This window comes from Macaca thibetana, chromosome Y (assembly GCF_024542745.1).
Source record: "Macaca thibetana thibetana isolate TM-01 chromosome Y, ASM2454274v1, whole genome shotgun sequence".
NCBI classification, from domain to species: Eukaryota; Metazoa; Chordata; class Mammalia; order Primates; family Cercopithecidae; genus Macaca; species Macaca thibetana.
In genome coordinates, this window is record NC_065599.1 from 10893847 (window position 1) to 10905153 (window position 11307).

The 11307-nt window shown below is 43.0% G+C and overlaps 1 pseudogene; it reads left to right on the plus strand.

Annotated features, from left to right (window-relative positions):
* The first annotated feature begins 9395 nt into the window (after nucleotides 1-9395).
* On the plus strand, nucleotides 9396-11051 carry LOC126947127 (heat shock transcription factor, Y-linked-like; annotated as a pseudogene).
* Nucleotides 11052-11307: the final 256 nt, after the last annotated feature.

The following is an 11307-nucleotide window of genomic DNA, read 5'->3' on the forward strand; positions in this document are numbered from 1 at the left end:
AGTGCAACTTTGGTTGTGGTGTTATCAATACTGCACAAAGCCCTCTTCAGTACACAACATAAACACTCTTCCATAAAATTCTCAGCAAGCCTTTGTTTCCTTACAGTAGGATCCTTTTTGCTGCCCTGCTTGTTGCATCCTTGAAACATAGCTCCGTACTTTCCTAATAAATCTGCCTTTCTTTAAAACTATTCTGGTAAATTCTTCTTACTACCTGTGTGATACCAGCCATAGACAGTAGCTGATAAGCAATGACATTCTGGGAGTCCATACAGGGACTCTCCTTATGGGGAACCCACTTGCCTTTCTCTTTCCCAACTCAGGATCCTCAGTGAACAGCACCTAAGCACAGAGACAAGTGAACATCTCTGGCTGAAACTACATTCCAGTAGTACTGAAAAATGTTCATGTGGAAGCATCTGACCACCAATGACCATGCATGCAGGTGAAGGACCTAAGTTTATTTTCTTTTTAAGTTTTGCAACAGCTCGCTTCCAGTATCCCTCTGGCAACTCTGGTAACTGCCCTGTGTTCTGTTGTTGCATGAAGGCCGAAGTGTGAACAGGGCTGACTGCCTTGCCTAAAAAGAACTAAAACTCTATTCTATCTTTTGTAGTAGAAGGTCCCTAATCCCCACAACGGATGTGACTGACAGCAGAAGCTCATTCAGAGTTGTTTTAGGTAACTCAGACTCTCTTTCTCATTCTGAATTATCTTCTTGAGTTGTTCAGCCATCCTGCTGTGGACGCTACTAAATCAGGTGATGTCAGACAACCTCCAAACAATGAGTCTTCCCTCACCCACTCCATCTGCAGACCTAGCGCAGACTGACTATTCTGTGTACCCATTTTCCTCACCAATTACCCAGCATAAGCCTCCTGAGCAGCCAAGAGGTATTTTCTAATAGGTGGAATGCCCTTTTAGAAAATGTACCCAAGTCTCTGAGCAGACACAAGTGAAACACTTTTCATCTTGGCAGCAAACTCAAGAAAAGTGCAATTCATGAAAGCTCCTGAGCAGTGTGTTTTCCAGTCCCACCATGGGACAAAGCCCGTCTATTCCTTCAAACTCACCTCTTGGCAATATTCTAAAGCATTGAGACAACTTTGAGTCCCAAACCCTCAAATAGAAATGTCTAATTTTCTTGTGTAATACAGCATGGGTCCTATGCAGAAAATCATTAAAGTAGCTTCTGTAGAGAGCCAGCAAAGGAATGCTCACCAAAGCAGCATTCCACTGGAGGATATATGATCAAATAGCAAACTGTTTATCATGAATGCAGGATATGGGCAAACTCACACTGCGCCTGCTACCGAAAGGTTTGCTGAGGGCAGACGCTCCCTGGCACCAGGCTCCTGGAAGTTATCTGCTGGGAAATCTATCACCTATTGTTTCAAGGATGCCGTCTTGCAAGCCTGCTGTGAACCAAATGGCTGACTGACAATTACCCAACAATCACTACCCAACCCCCGCCCCCCGCCCCGCCACTTTCTTGCTAACTTAATAAATTCAGAGGGCTGAAAAAGCTCTGGGCCCATCTCCACTAGAGGCAAGGTTCCCCCAACCCCTTCTTCCAAATATACTCTTTTGTCTTTGTCTTTCATCCCACATTCATCCTCCTTTGTTCAGTCCTGCAAGGTCTGTGCAGGTTACAAGTGGCATCCAGACACAGGACTTCAAGGATGTGAATGAAAAAGATCTGCTGGAGCAGAGGAACTGAAATTGACAAGGTGAAGGGGGACCCAGGACAAGTCTGCCAGCAGTGGATATAAGGTCAGTGCCCTAAAGAGGTACCGGGAGCAGTGCTTTAAAGAAATACTGGGAATGGGAAGTTTTCTGAATCAGGGTAACATAGCGCAGAATTTGTCTACTGAAGAAAAACATTATGTGCAGTTGCTTAAAGTTCTGTTGAAACAAACTGATGCTCAGATTAGTTCTCAGACATTAACTAAGATGCTGCAGGAGGTTACTAAGCGTAATTCATGGTTTCCACAGGCAGGCACTCTTGATATGGAAAATTGGGACAGACCAGGAAAAGAATTAAAATGGGCTCATCAAAAAAGTCTTAAAGTTGATTCTTCTGTTTTTTCCACTTGGAGTTTAAATCATACTGTAATTCTATCATTATCTCTTTATTATGCTACAGGACTCAGTATGCTGAGTCTAAAAATCTGAAAGAATCTGTTGTCCCGCCCACAGCATCGATTGAAAATAAAAAACATGACAGGGAGGATAAAAATTGGCCTATACCACCTCCTCCAATTGCAGAAACATCTGTACGGCCTCCTTCAGTAGCAGAATTAGAAACCCCAATACAAAGAATTTTATGCTCTGCTGCCATAGGTGGAGAGCCCTTAGGACCTTGTGCTTTTCCTATTTCCATAAGGCCTGATCCACAGCAGGTTATTCATGAACACACTCCACTAGAGTTTAAGTTGTTGAAGGAATTAAAAAGCGAGTGTGGTAAATAATGGCAAACAGAGTCCATTCACTTTAGGATTGCTAGAATCTGTGTTTGGTGCTATGCGTCTTTTACCCTTTGATGTAAAACACTTGGCACAAACTTATCTGTCTGCTAGCGCATATCTTACATGGAATTTAAATTGGCAAGACATGTGTGCAGACACAGGCTAGATAAAATAATGTTGCTGGACACGGAGACTTTACAGAGGATATGCTGTTAGGTAAATGGCCATTATTCAGACCTGGAGTGACAAATGTCACTCCCACACTCTGCTTATCAGCAGTGTGCATAGGCCACTAAATGTGCTGGGCCACAATTCCTGAAGAAGAAGTCCCAGTACAATCCTTTTTACATATCATGCAAGGGTCACAGAAGTCCTATTCACAATTTCTTACAAGATTACAAGAGGCAATGAAGCATCAGATTCCTCATACTGCAGCTGCAGAAGTGCTAACCTTAACTCTAGATTTTGAGAATGCAAACAAGGATTATAAACATGCACTAGCACCAGGAAGGTGTACAAAAAACTTGGGAAATTTTCTCAGAGCTTGTCGGGATATAGAAACTGAGCTCCATCCATCTGCAATGTTAGCGCAAGCAATGGCTAATTCAGAATTGTCAATGTCATGTGCGTTTGTGTGAAGAGGCCACCAAACAGGCTTTGTGTGAGCAGTAAAGCCTTTTAATCACCTGGGTGCAGGTGGGCTGAGTCCGAAAAAGAGTCAGCTAAGGGAGGTAAGGGGGGGGCTGTTTTTTACGATTTGGGTAGGTAAAGGAAAATTATAGTCAAAGGGGGGTTGTTCTCTGCCAGGCAGGTGTGGGGGTCACAAGGTGCTCAGTGGGGGAGTTTTTTGAGCCAGGATGAGCCAGGAAAGGAAATTTCACAAGGTAATGTCATCGCTTACGGCAAGGACCGGAAATTTTCACTTCTTTTGTGATGGAATTTCATCAGTTATGGCAGGGGCAGGGCATTTTCACTTCTGTGATTCTTCAGGTACTTCAGGCCATCTGGGTGTATACATGCAAGTCACAGGGGATGCAATGGCTTGGCTTGGGCTCAGAGGCCTAACATTCCTGCCTTTTTATATTAATAAGAAAAATAAAATAGTGTTGAAGTGTTGGGATGGCGAAAATTTTTGGGGGGTGGCATGGAGAGATAATGGGTGATGTTTCTCAGGGCTGCTTCAAGGGGGATTAGGGGTGGCATGGGAACCTAGAGTGGGAGAGATTAAGCTGAAGGAAAATTTTGTGGTAAGAGGCGATATTGTGGAGTTGTTAGAAGGAACATTTGTCGTATACAATGATTGGTGATGACCTGGATGCAGTTTTGTATGAATTCAGAAACTAAATGGAAGACCAAAGTCTGAATAAGAGAAAGAGAAAAAACAGGTATTAAAGGACTAAGAATTGGGAGGACCCAGGACATCTAATTAGAGAGAGCCTAAGAGGGTTCTGCATAATTACTTGCTTGGTTGGTGAGTTTTTAGGCTCTAAGTTTTTGGGGTGCAATTCAAGTTGGGCTGGTGTATGGAATGAGATCAGGGCCTAATAAAAAGGAGCATCTATACAGGAGCTCAAATGGGCTCTACCCTGTAGCATTCCAAGGAACGGGCTGAATTCTGAGAAGGGAAAGTGGTAAAAGTGTTGTCCAGTCTTTTTTAAATTGGTGACTGAGCTTGCTGAGGTGTGTTTTTAACAGACCATTATCTGTTTTACCTTTCCTGAAGATTGAGAACGGTAAAGGATATAAAGGTTTCACTGAATACCAAGAGCCTGAAAAACTGCTTGGGTAATTTGACTAGTAAAGGCTGGTCCATTATCAGACTGTATAGAGGTGGAAGGTCAAACCGAGGAACTGTGTCTGACAGAAGGGAAGAAATGACCATGGTGACCTTCTCAGACCCTGTGGGAAGGGCCTCTACCTATCCATTGAAAGTGTCTACCTAGACCAAGAGGTATTTTAGTTTCCTGACTAAAGGCATGTGAGTAAAGTCAATTTGCCCATCCTGGGCTGGGGGCAAAACCTCCAGCTTGATGTGTAGGGAAGGGAGGGGGCCTGAGAAATTCCTGAGTAGTAGTAGAATAGCAGATGGAACACTGAGAAGTGATTTCCTTGAGGATAGATTTCTACTATGGAAGGGAAATGAGAGGTTCTACGAGGTGGGCTAGCAGCTTATAACTTACATGCAAGAGGTTATGAAATGACGACAGAATAGAATGGGCCTGTGAGGCTGGAAGGAGATATTTTCCTTGGTCCAAGAACCATTTGCCTTGTGTGGGAAGAAATTGATAGGTGGAAGTTTCAGATGGGGAGTAGGTGGGAGTGACCGATGTGAAGGAGGAAAACTGCCATGAGGAATACAAGTTGGAATGCTAGCTGCTTTTTTAGCTAACTTATCAGCATAAGCATTGTCCTCAGCGATGGGATCTGATGCCTTTTGATGGCTGCTTTTTTAGCTAATTTATCAGAAAAAGCGTTGTCTTGAGGGTGGGGGAAAGAAAATAGATTTTGGAAGTTATGAGAACTGTAGAGAGTGAGTTGAGCATAGCGTGTGATTTTTTAGAGACTCTAACAGTATTAAAGCAGGGGCAGCTGCTGCACGCAGACATGAGGGCTAGGCTAACACAGGAAGGTCAAGTTGTTTGGAGAGAAAGGCTACAGGACATGGTCCCAGCTCTTGTGTAAGAATTCTGACCGCACTAACCATGCCTAGGAATTGGAAAGTTGTTGTTTTGTAGAAGAGATTGGGGTTTGGGAGATTAGCCAGACATGATCAGCAGGGACATGTGCTTTTATGAGAATTATGTCGAGGGATAGGTAACAGATAAGGAAGAAATCTGGGCTTGACTGAAGTAATGGGGGCTGTCTGAAGCTTTGTGGCATGTGACTGATGTGAAGGAGGAAAACTGCCATGAGGAATAGAAGTTGGAACGCTAGCTGCTTTTTTAGCTAACTTTTAGTAATAGGGGTTGTCTGAAGCCTAAAAGCATGTGAGTAAAGTCAATTTGCCCGTCCTGGGCCAGGGGCAAAACCTCCAGCAGTACAGCCCAGGTAATTTGCTGAGCCTGTTGGGTGCCAGGGTCAGTCCAAGTGAAAGTGAAGATAAGATGAAGGGTGCAAAGGAATAGTAAAGAAAAGTATGTTTAAGATCTAGAACAGAATAATGGGTTGTGGAGGGATATATGGAGGATAGGAGAGTATATGGCTTTGGCACCCCGGGGTGGATAGGCAAAACAATTTGGTTGATAAGGTGCAGATCCTGAACTAACCTGCAAGCCTTGTCTGGTTTTAGGACAGGTGGGGGAATTGTAAAAGGAGTTTACAGGCTTTAAAAGGCCATGATCTAACAGGTTGGTGATAACAGGCTTTAATCCTTTTAAATCATGCTGTGGGATGGGATATTGGCATTGATGGGGTAAGGATGATTTTTAATGAGATGGTAAGGGGTAGATGATCAGTCACCAAGAAGGGAGTAGAGGTATCCTATACTTGTGGGTTAAGGTGGGGGCGATACAAGCGGAGGATGCTTTGAACTGGGGGAAAAGGCGACAACGAGGGGGGGCGATACAAGCGGAGGAGGCTTTGAACTGGGGGAAAAGGCGACAACGAGGTGTGCCACGTGAAGGAAGCTTTGAACTGGGGGAAAAGGTGGCGAAGAGGTGTGACTATAGCCTAGGAATCGTCAGGGAAGCAGATAATTTAGCTAAAATGTGTCAGCCTAATAAGGGAATTGGGCAGGTGGGGATAACTAAAATGGAGTGCATTAAGAATGTTGTCAAAGTTGGCACCAGAGTTGGGGAGTTTTAAGAGGTTTAGAACCCTGGCTGTCAATACCCACAACAGTTATGGAGGCAATGGGAAACAGACTCTTGAAAAGAAGGTAATGTGGAGTTGGTAGCCTCCGTATTGATTAAGAAGGGGATGAACTTACTCTCCACTGTGACACTTACCCAGAGCGTCTGTGATGGTCCTGTACGCTTCCAAGGCAATTGGGCAGTGTCAGCCTTCAGCTGCTAAGCTGAGATCTGGGAAGAAGTCAGTCAAGAGCCTTGGGCCAGAGTTCCAGGGGCTCTGGAAGTGGCTGCCAGGTGAGTTGAACAATCTAATTTTTAGTGGGGTCCCACACAGATGGGACATGGCTTAGGAGGAATCCTGGACTGCAGATATTCCTTGGCCTCATTGCCAGATTTCTGGCACTTGTAGCAAGCTCCTGGGGGAGGCAGCCCTGGAGGAACACCTGGCTGCTGTGGTTCAGGCATTTGGAAGTTCTTGTGCGCTGGAGATGTGGCTGGGGTTTGTCTCACAGTGGAAGCAAGGAATTGCAACTCAGAAATACATTGCTACTTGGCTGCCTCTACTTTATTATGGTACACCCTGAAGGCGGGTTAATTAAGTTCTGTTGTGGGGTTTGAGGGCCAGAATTTCATTTTGGGGGCTTTATTAATGTCGGGAGCAGACTGGGTAACAAAATGTACATTAAGATGGCCTTTTGACCTTTTAGGGTCTAGGGCTGTAAAGCGTCTCAGGATTGCCACCAAATGAGCCATGAAATGGGCTGGGTTTTTCATATTTGATGAAAAAGAGCCTAAACGCTAACTGATTTGGGAGAAGTCGGATAAAGAAAAAGGAGCATTAACCTTGACTATGTCTTTAGCTGAAGTCACCTTTTTAAGAGGAAATTGCTGGGCATGTTGGGTAGAGCTAGTCATGGAACAAAACTGGAAGCCAGACTGGGTGTGAGGAGGGAAGGTGATAAAAGGATTATAGGGTGGGGGAGTGGAGACTGAGGAAAAATTGGGACCTAGCTCGGCCTTTATCATATTTGGGTAGGTAAAGGGAAATTACAGTCAAAGGGGGGTTGTTCTCTGGAGGGCAGGAGTGGGGGGTCACAAGGTGCTCAGTGGGGGGGCTTTCTGTGCCAGGATGAGCCAGGAAAGGGAATTTCACAAGGTAACGTCATCACTTAAGGCAAGGACCAGTCATTTTCATTTGTTTTGGGGTGGAATGTCATCAGTTAAGGCAGGGGCAGGGTGTTTTCACCTCTTTTGTGACTCTTCAGTTACTTCAGGCCATCTGGGCCTATACGTGCAAGTCACAGGGGATGCAATGGCTTGGCTTGGGCTCAGAGGCCTGACAGTCAAATCTAAAAGGAGCCAAGAATCAAACCCTAAAATGGGATAATGTTGTAATTGTGGAAAAACGACATTTTAAAAAGGAATGCCGCCAGACCTCAAGACAGAAAGGATCTTACAATGCATTGTCCCACCCAGCAGAAAAAGTGCCAGGACTTTGTCCTCACTGTAACAAAGGACATCACTGGGCTAATCAGTGCCACTCAAGATTTCATCAGAATGGCACCCCGCTGTCGGGAAACGAGATGGGGGCCGGGACCCAGGCCCCTCAAACAATAAGGGCATTCCCAGTTCAGCCCTCAACACTGTTTCAGGCTTGGGTTCCTAAAGGCACATTGATTCCCCCACCCCAGGAACACCAGGAAGTGCAAGATTAGATCTACCCCCCAAGAGAAAGAATCAAGTTAGTTGTGGGATACAAACCCATCAAAGTTCCCACTGGTTTTTGGGGACCTTTACCAACAGGATACACAGGACTAAATTTAGGCAAAAGCCATCTTAACTTACAGGGCATTACTGTAGTCCCAGAAGTTGTTGACTCTGATTATGAAGGAGAAATTCAAGTAGTTTTTTTTTGCTGTCGTTGTTGTTGTTGAGACGGAGCCTTGCTCTGTCACCCAGGCTGGAGTGCAGTGGTGTGATCTTGGCTCACTGCAAGCTCCACCTCCTGGGTTCACGCCATTCTCCTGCCTTAGCCTCCTGAGTAGCTGGGACTACAGGTGCCCGCCACCATGCCCGGCCAATTTTTTGTTTTTTTTTAGTAGAGATGGGGTTTCACTGTGTTAGCCAGGGTGGTCTGGATCTCCTGACCTCGTGATCTGCCTGCCTCAGCCTCCCAAAGTGCTGGGATTACAAGCGTGACTCACTGCACCCGGCCCTTAATTTTTTATAGCAAGTTTCACATAATATAAAATTATTTTAAAGTGTACAATTCAATGGAATTTCATATGCTTATGATGTTGTACAATTATCACCTCACTCTAGTTCTTAAACATTTCTATCACCCAATAGGAAACCTCTTATCTACTAAACAGTTCTTTGTATTCCCCCGCCCCTCCCCAGCAACCGGTAACCTACTTTTTATCTCTAAGGCCATGCATTTTTTTGTTTTGTTGTGTTGTGTTTTGTTTTGAGAGTCTTGCTCTGTCACCAGGCTGGAGTGCAGTGGTGTGATCTTGGCTCACCAGTCTCCACCTCCCAGGTTCAAGCGATTCCCCTGCCTCAGCCACCTGAGTGCATGCCACCATGCTCAGCTAATTTTTTGTATCTTAGTAGAGACAGGATTTTTAACATATAGATTCTACACTGCATCAATTTCCAATCCAACATGCCAAACTGACACACCTTTTAAAATCTTTTTTTGTTATTGTTGTTTTTTTGCATTGTCCAATTACCAGGCCCTACACTCCTGGCACCAATATAGTATGAGTGTGTGTGTAACGAAGAAAATCACTTTTATTTCAGGGATTGAGAACATTATTCATTTATTTCCTTGGTTACTTAAAAGATTCTGCAGGAATGAGATTCTGGAGATCACATTCTGTAAGTAGTAAGTTCACATTTTGTTTTTACTGGATACATTTCTGGGAAGAATTTTCATTTCTCATACTTGGCTGAATTTTTTACATATGTTACTAGGAGACCAAAGTCCTCTTGTGATGTCATTGCTACTCAGATTAGGAACCACTGTGATGATATAGATTACTTTACCTGCCTAGGCCTTCTGAAGCAGCTTTGGAAGCTGCAGTCTTGAAAACCATGCGGCCTGGAAGAGTAGCTAAAGAAATATTTACTTGAGATGGCACGTGTTTCCTCAGAAACTCCCAAAGATGAATTAACTGGTTCAGAAGCCTCCCCTAGGTCTCCATTGTGTGAAAACACATTCCCTGGCGACTCAGACTTAAGGTCAATGATTGAAGAAAATGCTTGTCAGGTTTTGTCACAAGGATCCTTGATAAAAAGGCCACGTTGCACAGTTTGTGTCTCTGAGCCAGATAAAGATAATGATTTTCTTTCCCTGACGTTTCCCAAAAAACTTTGGAAAATAATTGAAAGTGACCAATTCAAGTCTATTTCATAAGATGAGAATGGAACTTGCATGTGATTAATGAAGAACTCTTCAAGAAAGAAATTTTGGAAAGAAGAGCTCCTTACAGAATATTGGAAACTGACAGTATGAAAAGTTTAGTTCAACAGCTCAACCTCTATGTATTTCGTAAAATTCGACAGAATTTTCAAACTTCTGCTTCTTTGGCCAACTTTCTGGCAGAAGAAAAAGTCTCTGTTTCAAGCAAGGTATTCAAAACATTTTCAGTTACCACTTTATGTAGAGTATATATATGATTTTATTTTATACATCAGTAAACACACTAATATATGCAGTAAGACCCAATTTCAAAAATTATGTGAAATATTAAGGTTAAAATTATTTAATTTTTTGAAATCATTGAGGGCAGCTTAAGCATTAAACTTTCAGCGTGTGAAAAAACTTTGCCAACAACTTTGAATCTTATCAGTGAACTACAAATAAAGATACCAAAGCCACTAGTGAAATGTCACTGTCAATCTATAACATATTTTCACTTGAGGGCTTTACTAATTGAATGCTTTTTTCCCAAAAAGTGCATTCTTAAAAATAGTCAACAATGTGCATTTATTAGTTGATAACATTAACTTTGTGTGGTACAACAGAAATCTGAGACTTTACACGTCAGATTTGTGATAGTCGCTTGCCTCTTGGTTAAAATGGCACTAAATCAACTTCTCCTTTGGTTTTAGTTACAGTTCTCATAATCCAAATTTCAAACGTGACTGTCCCCAACTTTCAGTAAGAATGAAAAGTTGGGATTAAAAATCCTTCTCCTGTGTCTACTTTATTTGCTGAAGATTTCAACAAGAAGCACTTCAGAGCAGGGGGTAACATGGGTAATTGTAATTCTGGCTTAGCTGCTAAACCTAGTGAAGAAAGTTTATTTCCACCCTCTACAAATTTAAATATGCCTCTAACAAGGAAATATTGTGTCAGCTAGAGAACTGCTAGTTCAACTGACCCAATCAGAAGCGGTTTTCCTCCTCCATCTTCAACTTCAGTTGGACCGTCAGACCAAATTGCCACAGATCAACATTTAAATCAATTGACCAACATTCATATGCACTCTCATAGCACCTACATGCAAACAAATGGACATATGTGAATTTTGTTATCACCACCACTTCTCAATACCATATCACACCTCCCTTACAGAATAGTTTTTGGGGGCTGACCGTGGAACCATCTATTTTTCCAACCAGATATTTTGAGGTATCAGTCAGTGAGGCTCCTTATCCTAACCTGCTACCAGCAGGCAACCAGTGGTTCCAAATGCCTATGACATTTGATACATCGGCTGCCTGTCTTTCCAGGCCATCTCATCAGTCATCTTCACTGGACAAACATCACCCTAATTACAACTGATCTTCCACCAAAGAGGTAACAGATTAGCCAGGACAACAGGGACTGACATTTGCATTGATAAAAAATTTTTAAATTCCTGTAATTCTATTAAACAGTAAAATTACATGTTTACATTTATGGTTGCTTTTCCCTTATTTCTAAAAACTAGGTGAAGAGGAAAATGGTGCTTTATTTCAGTGGTGGGCTATTGTACAATTTTTAAAACCTATATGGCCTTTTTGATCATTTGACAGGAAATTTGACATGTCTCTTTGTA